Raw genomic sequence first — 15,325 nt, forward strand, 5'->3', positions numbered from 1 at the left:
TTATTTGCTATCCACGTTCTGAACTCGATTTCTGACATTTCAGCCATTTGCTTGTGGATGGGGTCTTCAATTACGTCTGTCCCATTTTTCCTTGGGGGAGTTGATCTATTCTGGTTATTCGAGTTGCCAGAGTTTTTCCGCTGATTCCGCCCCATTCTGAGTTTACCTTGTTTGGAGGCCTTATCAGAACTGTTCAGTTGGTGGCCTCTTCTAGTTGTCCAGCGAGAGAGAGGCAGAGCTTGTCTGTTGTCTACTCCCAGTTCTCGGGTGCTGGGTCAACTGGGGTGCAGTGGAATGGCAGCAGCTGCACGGGAGTGTGCGTGGCCGGATTTGACCTCGTTCAGCCTACTGGAGAAACCAGTGGGCAGGAGACTGGCAGTAGCCAGATCAGTCCTAGTTCAGCACCCTGGAGCAGTCCGGGGGTGGGGGAATGGCAGCGGTAGTGTAGTGTATGCTAGCAATCAGATTAGTCTTATTTTGTCCCCACCAGATTAGCTGGGGGGAGTGGAGGACTCCTTCACCGTGGCCTGTTGGACGTGTGCGGCACTAGCAAGCCGATCTATTCCCTCCCTACCTGGGACCCAGAGTGGGGAAGTCCTCCACCTCTGTCTGTGGGACACACGTGGCTCTAATAAACAGTTCTTGGCCTGCCCAGAGCGCTAGACTCCTTGACCGCCTCCTGCAGGGTGTGCGTGGCTCTAGCAAGCAATTATGGGCCCACCCAGCACAGGTTCCTGGAGCAAGGAACTCCTCCGCTGGCCCCCGTGGGGTGTGCATGTCTCTAGAAGGCTGTTTGGGGTCTGCCTGGAACAGAGGACTCCTCCGCCACTGCCCATAGGACACCCGTGGAGCACACGGCTCTAGCAAGCAGTTCTGGGCCCTCCCAGAGTGGGGGACTCGTCTACAGCCGCCTGCGGGGGTGCGCTAGGCTCTAACAAGTACTTCTGTGGCTGCCCAGAGCAGGGGAACTCCACTCCGGCCACCGGCCATCCGCGGGGAGCTTGCAGCTCTAGCAACCAGTTCTGGACCTGCCCAGAGCCCTGGGGCGGGGTTCTTCTCTGCCACCTATGGGGTGGCGGCTCTAGCAAGCAGTTCTAGGCCCTCCCGGAGTGGGGGACTCATTCGCCGCCACCAGCGGGGGTGCGCTAAGCTCTAGCAAGTACTTCTGTGGCTGCCTGGAGCAAGGGAACTCCACTCCGGCAACCCACCTCCTGCGGGAAGCTTGTAACTCTAGCAATCAGTTCTGGACCTGCCCAGAGCCCTGGGGCGAGGTTCTTCTCTGCCGCCCGTGGGGTGCGCGGCTGTAGCAAGCAGTTCTCGGCCCTCCTGGAGTGGGGGACTCATTCGCCGCCAGCGGCGGAGGTGCGCTAAGCTCTAGCAAGTACTTCTGTGGCTGCCTGGCACAGGGGGCTTCTCTGCGGCCGCCCGCTACCCGCGGAAGGGGGGCGGGTCTAGTAAGCTGTTCTGGGGCCCGCTTTGTACCTGTATTTTATGTTCTTAAATGATCTTCCTTGGATTTATAGCTTGCTGAACTTCTTTCTGGGCTCAGCTCCCCGTCTTTGGCTTCATAGATTCTGATTCCAACCAGTTTTTCTTCCTTTGCTCAGGAGCCTCTGACCAGGGTTGCTACCAGTCGGCCATCTTCCCACAATCCCCAAGATGATCTTTTCAGACATGGGGAAGACTGAGGAGAGAGCTGGTTAGGAGGATGCTGTGGTTTGAATGTTTGTTCCCTCCAAAACTCCCATTGAAAACTCAACACTGCCATGTAGCAGTGTTGACAGGTGGGGCCTTTAAGAAGTGATCACGGAATAATGGATTAAGGGGTTGATGGGTTATAACGGGAAGGGGACTAGTGGCTTTATGAGAAGAGAGAGACCTAGTACTCTTTGCCCCCTCACCACCAGCAAGAGGCAGCCCCTCTACCTTAGACATCTCAGCCTCCCTAACTGTAAGAAATAAATAACTTTTCTTTATAAATTACACAATTTCAGATATTCTGTTATAAGCCACAAAAATGTCAAGTAGGCAAGTTGATATGCAAGTATGAAAAGTGGTGGGAGATCAGGGGATTTAAATCCCTGAACATTGAAGAGAACATCCAGGGCCCAAAGAGAAAGATAAAAGAGAGAACACAGCCAGATGGAGGCCTGGGATGCCCCACACGGTGAGAAGGGGCAAAAAGAGGCAAAGGCCATCGGTGCCCTGGAAGCGGAGAGAAGGAATTGTTTCAAGACAGAGAGATTACTCACCTGTATCAAAAGCTACATTTGGGGTAAATGAGAAAAATCGGTCTTGTTATTAAATTTGTTAGCGTGAATAGTGATAGTAAGAATGGTGAAGTGAAGCTGTAAATTTGTAAGCCTGACAGTTCTGTGTGTGTTGAGGAGAAAATAAGGTGAAGAATCAGCAGCTAGCAGAGCCAATTTTTTCAAGAGGTTTTGCTATAAAAATGAACTGAAAAAATCGTGATTCCTGGAGGGTATTAAGGGTCAGAGATGGGTTTTTTTTGCTGAGAAAGGAGGACTGTAGAACTGTCAGCACGTACACTCCATCCAACCCCCGGCTCTATGAGGCAGCCAACCTGGCTCTAGCAAAGTCGTGTCCCATAGGTCACCTGCCCCTATTACAATGCTTGACTGAAAAAGCGCAAGGCTTTTTGGAAAATCTACTAATTTTTTCTCACCAATACTTGACGAGAGGCCCCTGACCTCGCTTTCTTAGAGAATCTACTAAAAGGAACCCTTCCTCTGTCCCTTTAACTCTGCCCCATATCTCCTTCAACTCAGGAGCATCATTTTAAACACTAGATGGCCAGCCCCTGAAATGTGCTTCTCAGGAAGGTTGGAGCCTCTGTCTCTAGTCTTTGTGGGAGGACGGAATTCCAACTTCAATAATTGCCAGCTAGCAAAATAGCTGCCACATGTACACTGATTGAGCCCTCACAGTTTTTCACTTCCCTGATTCTGCTGAGCCCCCTATTCTCATTCCCCCCAAAACAACTAGTCACCTCTGCACAAATTGAAAAAGAGATCATCTCTTTACCGTCAGTGATGACTGAATAAAATCTGTTTTCACTGTCTTAACTAATGTCTGGCTTTGTTTATCTTTGACAATAGGGAGAGATGACAGCATGTGGGCATGTGGACAGGAACGCTCCAACAGAGAGGGGAGTGATTAATGATACAGGAAAGAGACTAGACAGTTCTGGAAGTCCGTATCTTGAGTAAGTGCAGATCCTGAGTAGGTTTGGCTGTCTATCCACTGCATGATTAATACAGACAGTCCCCGGGTTCAGGTCCCAGCAGGACAGTAAGTTTGATGGTAAGGACACAGGGAGGGCTCTTGGAAAAGCTTCTAGATTTTAACTGAGAGAAGGAGCAAGGCCATAAACTGAGAATAATGAAGGAGGCTCTTAGAAGTCTGAAGAAAAAAATAAGTTGGGAAATACAGAGTAGTTGCTTTAGAATTTAGGAAAATGCGTTGACAAAGGAAATGCTTTGTTCCCTAACTCTGCAGTCACAATTAAAACCCAAGAGTCATGAGGGAGCTGTTTGTGTTTCTATTTAGAAAGTGCTGAGGCTGCCTGGCCAGCACCCTTTCTCCAATTCATCTCTTCTTCATCCTTACTCCCAAGTTTGCCTCCATCTACTGAGGCTGAAGTTCCAGAAGTTGGCTCTTTACTATTCCTCTCAACTAAGCCTCTGCTTATTATCGGTTTTGGCCAAGGAGAAGTGCAGAGAAATCCGTCCTGGGGTTGGGATTGTTCTTGGGAATATTTTCTCATTGATCAGGGAATGATGCTCAAAGAGAAGCACCTGCTCTTGGCTTGTAGCCTCAGAATTCTGAGCAATGGGGTGTGGAGTGGGTGCTGCGGCAGACAGAGACTCAGCAGTCAGCCAGACCAGAGCTCTGCTCTAACTCCAGAAATCTCTGTCCTGGAATTGTGTTACTTTAATTGTATTAAATATTAACAAACCATTATGGTTTTAACACTTTTAGAGCTTTATAGCTTTTTGTGATGGAAATGTGGCAGAAAGAATTTATGTAAATTCTGTTTGTGTAAAATGCAGTTTCTATTGTTATCAGCTTTTTAGCTGGCATTTTGTATACATGATATTTATGTGGTGTCCCATTAATGCCAAAAAGAATTATATAGATGGAATAAGAGAAGATCACCTCTGTGAGTTTCCTAAGAAAAAAATGCCAAGAAGACAACCAACAACAAACTCTGGGCAATCCGTATTGGAATTCAAAGTCATAGCTAGCCCAGCCTCTTTTCTGCTTTCCTATTCATTCAGATTAAATTATGGGGAATATGATTAGTTGAAACAACTAAGGAACCCACATCAAAATTATTTTTTGTGGGTTTTTTTTTTATTTTTGGGGATTCATTGAGGGTACGAAGAACCAGGTTACATTGATGTAAAGTCCCTCTTATAATTGTGTCCTGCCCCCAAAAGGTGTGTCACACACTGTGACCTCCCCAACCACCTCCATCTCCCTGTACCCCTCTTTACCCACCCCCTACCATGTACTAGGTCACTAATTGACCTCATATCAGAATTGAGTACATAGGCTTCTTGCTTCTCCATTCTTGTGATACTTTACTAAGAATAATGTGTTCTGCTTCCACCCAGGTTAACACAAAAGATGTAAAGTTTCTATCTTTTTTAATGGCTGAATATTAATTCATTTCTGGGTTGGTGGACATTTAGGCTGTTTCCACATTTTTGGCGATTGTAAATTGAAATGCAATAAACAGTCTAGTGCAAGGGTCCTTATGGTAAGAGGATTCTTTTTCTTCTGAGTAGAAGCCCAGTAATGGGATTGCAGGATCAAATGGGAGGTCTAGTTTGAGTTCTTGGAGGATTCTCCATACTTCCTTCCAAAAACGTTGTAAAAGTTTACAGTCCCATTAGCAATATAAAAGTATTCCCTTCTCTCCACATCCAGCATCTGCAGTATTGAGATTTTGTGATGTAGGCCATTCTCATTGGGGTTAGATGATATCTCAGAGTGGTTTTGATTTGCATTTCTCTAATAATTAGGAACAATGAGCATTTTTTTCATATTTTTCTTAGTCATTCATCTGTCTTCTTCACAGAAGGTTTTATTCATCCCTCTTGCCCAGTGCTCTCAGGGATTGTTGGCTCTTTTTATTTTGATTAATTTGAGTTCTCTGTAGATCCTAGTTATCAAGCTTTTGTCCAATTAAAAATATGCAAACATTCTTTCCCATTGTGTAATTTGTGTATTGCTTTGGTTGTTGTCTCCTTAGCAATACAGAAACTTTTCAGTTTAAGTTCCATTTGTTTATTTTTGTTGTTGTTGCAATTTCCATGTCAGTCTTCTTCATAAAGTCTTTCCTCAGGCTGGTATCTTCCAGTGCTTTTCCCATGCTTTCTTAGAGTATCTTGATTGTTTCATGCCTTAAATTTAGGTCTTTTATCCAACATGAATCAACTTTTGTGAGTAGAGACAGGTGCAGGTCCAGTTTCAGTCTTTTACATGTGAATATCCAGTTCTCCCAGCACCATTTATTGAATAGGGGGTCTTTCCCCCCAGTGTATTTTCTTATTTGGTTGGTCAAATATTAGGTGGCTGTAAGATGTTAGTTTCATCTTCTGGTTTTCTATTCGATCCCAAATGTCAATGTCTCTAATTTTGTGCCAGTACCATGCTGTTTTGATCACTATGGTCTTGTAGTACAGCCTAAAGTCCGGTAAGCTGATGACCCTGGCTTTGTTTTTTTACTAAGAATTCCCTCAGCTATGGGTTGTTTGTTTGTTTGTTTTTTTCTGGTTCCATGCAAAATAAAGAATTATTTTTTCCAAGTCTTGAAAGTATGATATTGGTATTTTAATAGACATGGCACTGAATCTATAGCTTGCTTGAGAAGTATAGACATTTTAACAATATCAATTCTTCCCAGCCATGAGCACGGTATGCTCTTCCATTTGTTAATACCTTCTGTTATTTCATTTCTTAGGGTTTCATAATTTTCTTTATAGAGGTCTTTCACCTCTTTTGTTAGGCATATTCCCAGGTATTTCATTTTCTTTGAGGGTACAGTGAAGGGGATTGTAGACTTAATTATCTTCTCATCTTGGCTGTTTTAGGCATTTACAAAGGCTACTGACTTGTGGACATTGACTTTATATCCTGAGACATTACTGTATTTTTTGATCACTTCCAGGAGTCTTGTGGTTGAGTCTTTGGAGTTCTCTAAGTATAAGATTATATCATCTGTAAAGAGCAAGAGTTTGATCTCCTCTGCACCCATTTGGATGCCATTTATTTCCTTCTTTTCCCTGATTGTATTGGCTAGAACTTCCAGCACTGTTGAGTAGTAGTGGTGATAGAGGACAACCTTTCCTGGTTCCAATACTAAGTGGAAAAGCTTTCAGTTCTACTCCATTCAGTAAAATATTAGCTGTGGGTTTGTCATAGATGGCATCGATCATCTTAAGAAATGTGCCACCAATGCATATATTCTTCAGTGTTCTGATTAGAAAACGATGCTAGATTTTATCAAATGCTTTTTCTCCATCTATTGAGAAGATCATATGATCTTTGTTTTTGCTTCTGTTGATATGGTGAATTACATTTATAGACTTGCATACGTTAAACCACCATTGCATCCCTGGGATAAGATCTACTTGATAATTATGTGTGACTTTTTTGATGATAAGTTATAATCTATTGGCTAGGATTTTGTTGAGAATTTTTGAATCTATATTCATTAGTGAAATTTGTCTGAGGGTCTCCTTTTTTAGTTGGGTCTTTTTCTGGTTTTGGTATCAGGGTGATGTTTGCTTCATAGAATGTGTTGGGGAAGATTCCTTACTCTTCAATTTTTTGAAATAATTTCTGCAATATGGGTATAAGCTTTTCTTTGAACGTTTGATAGGATTCTGGTGTGCAGCCATCTAGACCAAGGCATTTTGAGGGAGGAAAATTTTTTTATTGTTTCTTTTACCTCAGTGCTTAAAATTGGTCTCTTCAGGAGATCTATTTCTTCCTGGCTAATTCTAGGGAGAGGGTGTGATTCCAAATAGTGATCCATTTCCTTCACATTATCAAATTTCTGGGCATAGAGTTTCTTGTAGTATTCAGAGATAATAATCTCTTATATTTCTGTGGTATCTGTTGTTATTTCCCCTTTATCATTTCTGTTTGAGGTTACCAGAGATTTTACTTTTCTAGTTAGTCTGGCCAAAAGTTTATCTATTTTATTTATTTTTACAAAAACCCAACTCCTTTTTTTTGTTAATTTTCTGGATGATTCTTTTGATTTCAATTTCATTAATCTCTGCTTTAATTTTGGCTATTTCTTTTTTTCTGATGGGTTTAGGCTTGACTTATTCTTCTTTTTTCAATTCCATAGGATGGTTTGTGAGTTTGTTGATGCACTCTCTTTCTGTTTTTCAGATGTAGACATCTAAAGTAATAAATTTTCCTCTCAGGACTGCTTTTGCTGTATCACACAGGTTTTGGTAGCTTGTGTCTTTATTTTTGTTTTGCTCAAGGAAATCAAAAATTTCCTCTTTTATCCTTTCCTGAGCCAAACTATCATTTAGCGTAAAGTTGTTTTGTTTCTATACCTTCATGTGGGGTTGAACGTTTTTGCTGGAGTTTAGTTCCACCTTTATTTCCTTGTGTTCTGAATAAAATTTCAATTCTTTTGATTTTGTGGGTTTGATTTGTGTTCTAGGTTATGATCTATTTTGGAGACTGTTCCATGGGCCTATGAGAAGAACATATATTTTTTAGCTTTGGGATGGAGTGTTCTATATACATCTGTCAAGCACAGTTGTTCCAGGGTCACATTTAAGTCCTTTGTATCTTTGTTTACTTTCTGTTTAGAGGATCTGTCCAGTTCTGTAAGAGGAGTGTTAAAGCCTCCTGTTATTATGGTGTTATGGGATATCATATTGCTAAGACTAATTAAGGTCTGTTTCAAGAATCTTGGAGCATTTAAGTTGGGTGCATAAATATTTAGAATTGAAATGTCTTCTTATTGTATTTTTCCCTTGACCAATGTGAAGTGTCCGTGTTTGTCTTTTGTGACTTTAGTTACTTAAGGCTACTTGTATCGGAGAATAAGATTGCAATCCCTCTTTTCTTCTGAATTCCATTTGTTTGAAAAATTGTCTTTCATCCCTTAACCATAAGATTTAATTTTTCCTTCAAGACTAGATGTGTCTCCTGAAGACAGCAAATAGATGGCTTGTGTTTTTTTTTATCCAATCAGGCAGCCTATGTCTCTTCAGTGGGAATTCAAGCCATTAACATTTATTGAGATAATTGATAAGTGTGGTGGCATTCTATTCTTCTTATTTTGTAAAAGTCCTTTGCTTAGTTTTATCTTTCATATCATTGTGGAAGCTAGTTTTTGTCCTTTAGTGTCTAGGTGTTTTGTTTACTAGTGGTCCTTTGTGTTGGTCAGTGTGTAGAATAAGTCTAAGTATTTCCTGTAGAGCTGATCTTGTGGCAAACTTCCTCAATGTCTGCATGTCAGTAAAAGATTTGATTTCTCCTCCAATTTTAAAGGTTAGGTTACCAAGATATAGAATTTGGGTCTTAAAATTGTTTTAAGTAGATTAAAGATAGATGACCATTGTCTTCTGGCTTAAAAAGTTTCATTTGAGAAGTCTATAGTCACCCTGGTGGATTTGCCCCTGTAGGTCAATTGGTGCTTACTCTTGGCAGCTTACAGAATCTTCTTTTTCATCTTGACTTTTGACAGGTTTATGATAATGTGTCTTGGAGAAGCTCAATTTGAGTTGTGACAACCTGGGGTCCAATATCCCTCTGAAAGGAGTGTGTCAGAATCTTTGGTGATATTTGGGAAATTTTAATTTATTATATCCTCTAGTAGTGCTTCTATGCCTCTGGGGCATTCTTTTTCCCCTTCTGGGATACCAGTAACTCATATGTTTGAACACTTTATGAAGTTCCATAATTCTGTCAGTAAACATTTTATTTTCTCTCTTGTTTTTTCTGTCTCTTTAACTGCCTGAGTTAGCTCAAGAGCTATATCCTCTACCTATGAGATTCTTCTGCATGGATTAGTCTGCTGTTGATACCTTCTATGCATCTTTAAGTTCCCTAATTGACTGCTTCAATTCCTTCAGCTCTGCTGTCTCCTTTCTATATTCTTCATATTATTCATCTCTTATTTGTTCTATTTTTGGATTTCATTTTGGTTATTTTCCAATTTCTCAGCAATTTCCTTCATTGTATTTACCATCCACATTTTGAATTCCCCTTCTGTCATTTGTAACATTTCCTTATAGGTGGAATCTTCACAGTAGCTACCTCATGTTCCCTTGGGGAGGTTGCTTTGGTCTGTTTGTCATGTTGGCAGGATTTTTCTGTTGTTTCTTCCTTAGGAGTATTTTCTTTTTGTCTGTTTCCTTGTCCTACTTTTCCCTTTCACTGCCTCTTGCTTTTTAAGTTCCCATGCTTCTGACCTAAGTTGTTGAAGTGTCCTTTTGGTAAAGGACTAAAACAAGAAAAGTGAAGAGCAAGAAGGGATAAAAGATTAAAAAAGAGAGAGCGAAAAGAGAAAAGTGATAGGAAAGGGGGTGAGTAAAAGGAAAGATTGACAAAAAAGAAGAGAGGAACAGAATGAGAGAGATAGAAGTTATACTGGTATAAAGTAGGGTACTTTGTCCAACACCCACAAATCCCAATCTCTGGCAGGGGAGGCTGGATTGGGTGAGTCCCTTCCCTTGATGTCTGCAGCTCTTTGCCAGCCTGAGCAGACATAGGACCCTACCTCCACCAAATAGAGAAGAACAAAAATACTATAAATCAAACCAAACCAACCAAACAAAAAAACTTAAGAGATAACATTGGGGGGAAAAAACCCCAAATATCGGGGCAGAAACACTAGCAAAAATTAAGTGCTTATTATTAAAGAAAGCAACAATGAAAAAATATATTCACACAAAAACATGAAGAAAAAGAGAAATCTGGCAGGAAAAATTTGAAAAAGGAAAAAAATAGAAAAATATAATAGAAGAAACAAACACACAAACTAACAATAACAACAACTTCAACCACAACAATCCAAAAAATGAAAGAAAAAAAAAACCCTATGCATATATATCTTGCTGAATATTGCCTGGGCAACAGGAGATCTTCTGGGATATGAGATGCTAATCAAAATACAGCTGTATAAGATAAAGGGTGGAAACCTCTGGTGACTTATTTGCTCTTAAACCCTGCAGTGTTGGTAGTATGGATCTCTCCTCAGCCCACTTAATTTACATGCCTCAACCTTTCCAAACCAGGTCCCTTGGCTAAGCAGTGGCTATCCCAGGAAAGGGTGCATTGCTTGGATCTCTCCATGCAGGAGTGGCCTTGCTCTAGGACCCCGTGGGCCAACCCTGCAAGGCAACTTTCCCACAATGCCTGCACACAGCCTGCAGCCAAACAATGAAACCTCCATTCTATCCCAGAGACTCAGTCCTGGCCTCTGGGTGCTGATCAAAGTCACTTGCTCACTGGCCCAAGGTCTCCCAAGATAACTCAACCAAGTGCCCAATTCCAAAAACCTCCTTAGGGAAGGCCTTCTCTGTCTGAACACTCTCACCGCTGCTATAGCTGCTGCTGCCCACAGCTGCCACTGCTGGTGGGGCCTTAGACCTAATGCAAACACTTGCCCTTTCTCCACTGCTTCATCTTCCTTCTGTGGTTCTGAAGGCTCCTGCTGTGTCCCTGTACCCCCAAAGGGATGTTTCTGGGCAAAGTCCACAATCCTAAGGTGCCTGGAATGTTCTGTCCCCTATCTCACTGTGCCCAGCTTCAAAAAAGCTCTTTCTTGTCTGCCATCTTGCTCTGTCCCCTATTTTTTTGTAATATTTTATGGGATATGCATTTGCTTATGGAGACTAATTTGCAGAAATGTGAAAGCTTTAAAACTTAAATTGTGAAAACTTCAAAACCAGAACAACCTATACTTCTGTACTTCCTTCCCTGAGATGGTATCATTTCATAGGAATAACATTTAGGAGAGGCAAAAATCTCAGTAAACACAATGAAGGCTTTTCCTTCTGCATTTACATAAGACCCCTAACAATACAACCACATCAACATCTACATGAATAAAATGTATAACATAAAATTACATAATGTGTAACATAAAATTACAGATCTATCAATACATGTCACATTATGTTGACTCCACATATTTTAATTAATTTCATTTCTTAGAATTTATCATCCTCAGGAAATAATTAAGAAGCAGCATTTTGCTTCTTAATTATTTTGCTACATTAATATTAACAACAGCAAAAATAGGAGAGGGAGGAGTATCATCTAAAGAGTCAATAAAAGAAAACTTGACTAAGAAAGAAAGATTGTGGCACTGTATGATGGGTTACTAGATTGACATTACCAATTACAGGACACAGGTGTAAATGACATGAAAGCATCCTTGTAATAGAGTACTGTTAAGTGTACAAGCATGTTGCAAAATGCTTCATAAAGTACTATGTGTATGTGTGGATTATTGGTTTAATGGCTGCCTCTCCCACTGAGGAACGTTGCTTAGTTCACTATCCCTAGTGCACAGCAGCTGCTCAGAACATACTTGTTTATATACATATATTGCTTATTTACCTTCTCTAATAAAGATATTATTGAGATCTGTGATTACTAATAAAACAAATAAGATTAATTTTCTCCTTATGTTTTATTAAAATTTTTTTACGAATGCATATTACTTTTATAAATATAAAGGAATAATCTTCAATGCAGATTTACCATCTGAATATTTTACATAGTTCTTTTTATTCCCATCATGCAGAAGAACATGTATCTGTAATTCAAATAAGATTCAAGTTCCAGTACTTTTTGTTTTTTATGTCTAATTGGAAATTTACCAATTTTATTGATTTTTTTTCAAGAACCAGCTTGATGTTTCACTGTGTTCTCTGTTGTGTGCCCATTCTCTATTACATTAATTTATGTCATTATCTTTATTTCCTGCCTTCTTCTTCTTGAATTTAAATTGTTCTTAGGCTGGGCGCCCTGGCTCACGCCTATAATTCCAGTGCTCTGGGAGGCTGAGGCAGATGGTTCACCTAAGCCCACAGGTTTGAGACCAACCTGAGCAAGAGTGAGACCCCATCTCTAAAAATAGCCAGGCATTGTGGTGTGTGCCTGTAGTCCCAGCTACTTGGGAGGCTGAGGCAAGAGAATCACTTGAGCCCAAGAGTTTGAGGTTGCTGTGAGCTATGACACCACAGCACTCTACCAAGGGTGACATAGTGAGACTCTGTCTCAAAATAAATAAGTAAATAAATAAATAAACAAAAAAATTGCTCTTTCTTTTCTAACTACCTTGGGTTCTTGATTTTAGAATTTTTGTCTTTTGTAATGTATTTATTTAAAACTATTCATTTTCTGCCTTAGTTTTATAATGTAAATATTGGTGTGTGGCATTTTTTTTATCATTAGTTTAAAGTATTTTCTAATTTCCCTTACTTTTTGATCCATCAATCATTGAAATAAGTATCATTTTATTCCTAAATCTTTGAATATTTTCTAGATTTTTAAAAATTTATTTCTAATTTAATTCTGTTGCATTTTGAGCACATAGTCTACATGATTTAAACTTTTAGAAATCTGTAGTTTTTTTGTTTATTTTATGGTCCAGGAAACATTCTATCTTGGTTAATAGTGTACATTAATATACACTGTAATCTATCAAAGTACCCTGAAAAATATTATGTATCTGCCTTATTGGGTGCAGTGTTGTATAAATGTCAACTAGGTTTAATTGTCTGGTGATGTTGCTCAAATCTTCTATTAGTGGATTTTTTTGTCTATTTGCTCTAACAACAACAGAGATAGTACTGTGAAATCTTTATCCATCTCTACAGATTTGTCTAGTTCCTTTAGTTCTCTCAGGTTTTGTTCCATGTGCAGTGAAAGCTTTGCATTTATGCGAGATTCTCATGTATTCCTACAGAATTGACTCTTTTAGCATTATGAACTATCCTTCTTTATCCTGGATAATATGTTTTGTCCTGAGTTTCACTTTTTGTCACATTATCATAATCCCTCCAGCTTTCTTAAATATTTACATAGCATTTGTTCTTCCATCATTGGTTTTAACTGAATTTAATTGATTTTTCTTAAAATACATTTCTACACAGTTGACCCTTGAGCAATATAGATTCAAACTGCATGTGTCCACGTGTGTGCAGATTTTTTCCAATACACATGTTGAACTTTTTTTAATTTTCAACGATTTGAAAAAGCTCATAAACAAACCATGTCACCTAGAAATATCTAAAAACTTAGAAAAAGTTACACATCTGATGAAATCATAAAATATATGTAGATGCTAATCTGTTGTTATCATTTGCCACCATAATATATATGTCAATATATTACAGGAAGTTAATATGTATCATAATGTATGCACACAAACACTTACAGACCATATGTGCTGTCATTTGAAGTTGAGAAAAAAGATGTAGCATGAAATCCTGATTATATAAAACTAACTGTCATGCAGACTGTACTGTTCTAGTAATTTCATAGTCACCTCCAATTGCTACTGTGATGAGCTCATTTGGAGAGAATCTGCTCAAAATGCTGTATGACACTAACCATCTCTGTGAGCAGTTCATCTCTCCAGTAAATCGTGTATTACACACACACAAAAGTGATCTCTTGTAGTTCTCACGTATTTTTCATTGTTTAGTGAAATACCGTAAACATTTAATAATGCCAGGGGACCCACATGAAGTGCTACTAGTGCTGAAAGTGCTCTCAAGAAGCAAGATCACGACATTATAAGAGAAAGATGAATTGTTTGATGTGTGCTGTGTAGACTGAAGTCTGCAACTGTGGTTGCCTACCATTCAGACAGCTGACTCATCTTGTAAGCAGGTGATGTAACTTACAGTAATAAATACAGTACTATAAATGTATTTTCTCTTTCTTATGATTTTCTTGATAATATTTTCTTTTTTCTCTCTTACCTTAGTGTAAGAATACAGTATATAATACACACAACATATAAACATGTGCTAATTGGCTATTTATGTTACAGTAAGGCTTTCAGTCAATAGTAGGCTATTAGTAGTTAAGTTTTCAGAGAGTCAAAAGTTATATGCAGATTTTGGTCTGTGCAGGGGGCCAGTGCTCCTAACTTACGCATTGTTCAAAGCTTGACTGTTAGGTTTTGCTTTGTTATTCAGTCCGCTAATTAGTGTTTAGACATCTTTCATTAATAGAATTGTTAACAGGCTTGGTTTCAAGACTACCCTCTTATTTGTTCTTTTATAGCTCTCTTTCTACCTTTTAAAATTAATCAAACACAATATTTAGTGTTTGATATTCACTATTGGCTTGCTAGCTCTGACTCATTGTAATATCTTCTGTCATTCCGGGGTTTACAACTTGCTTCTTCAACTTACTACCAGCTGCCTCCTGATGATATTATAACTCTTTCCGTATACTCGACACAACTTACACCAGTAGTCTTTCCCTCCCCCTTTCTCATACTTTGTGCTATTATTGTTATAAATTTTACTGTGACAGCATGTTTAAACCTCTTCAATTATATGGTTAATTTTCCTTTGAATAGTCAGTATTTTTAAATTTTTTTTAAAGATAAAAATACTCTTTTCTATCTGCCCATCTATTGACCATTTATGACAATCGTCATTGCTTTTTGTAGATTCACGTTTCCATTCACTATCACATATCTTTAGCCCAAATTGCTCCTATAACATCTGTCAACCTAAAATGATCAAAAGGGTCAGAATCTAATTTAAAGAGAATTTATTCAAGTACAAAGTTTGAGGATGACCTACCCAGAAACACTGACTCCATGATTAGCTTCCTGAAGTAGGGATGTTATGGTTTCATTTGTATAGACAGAGATGGAAATTTTTCAGAGCATTATAACATTTTGCATACAAAGCTGGGACATAATTAAAGCAAATTGATTGGTTATTGGTAGTGTTTCTTTTTAGGAAGGGGACCTTTTTTTCTTTTTTGCAGTTTTTGGCCAGGGTAGGGTTTGAACCCACCACCTCTGGAATATGGGACCGGAGCCCTACTCCTTTGAGCCACAGGCGCTGCCCTAGGAAGAGTACTTTTAACATCTTTTATAGAGGGCATAATAGTCATGAGTTTTATGTCATCAGGTCTAACCAAAGCAGGCCAACAAAAAGGAAGTTAATCCTTAACAAGGATTATTAATTAAAAAGGCAGGAGGTTTTTTTAGCTGGCACGGCAGCTCACACCTGTAATCCAAGTACTCTGAGAGGCTAAGGCAGGTGGATTGCTT

Source organism: Otolemur garnettii, unplaced genomic scaffold (assembly GCF_000181295.1).
Source record: "Otolemur garnettii isolate 467f Iridium unplaced genomic scaffold, OtoGar3 scaffold00071, whole genome shotgun sequence".
Taxonomy (NCBI): domain Eukaryota; kingdom Metazoa; phylum Chordata; class Mammalia; order Primates; family Galagidae; genus Otolemur; species Otolemur garnettii.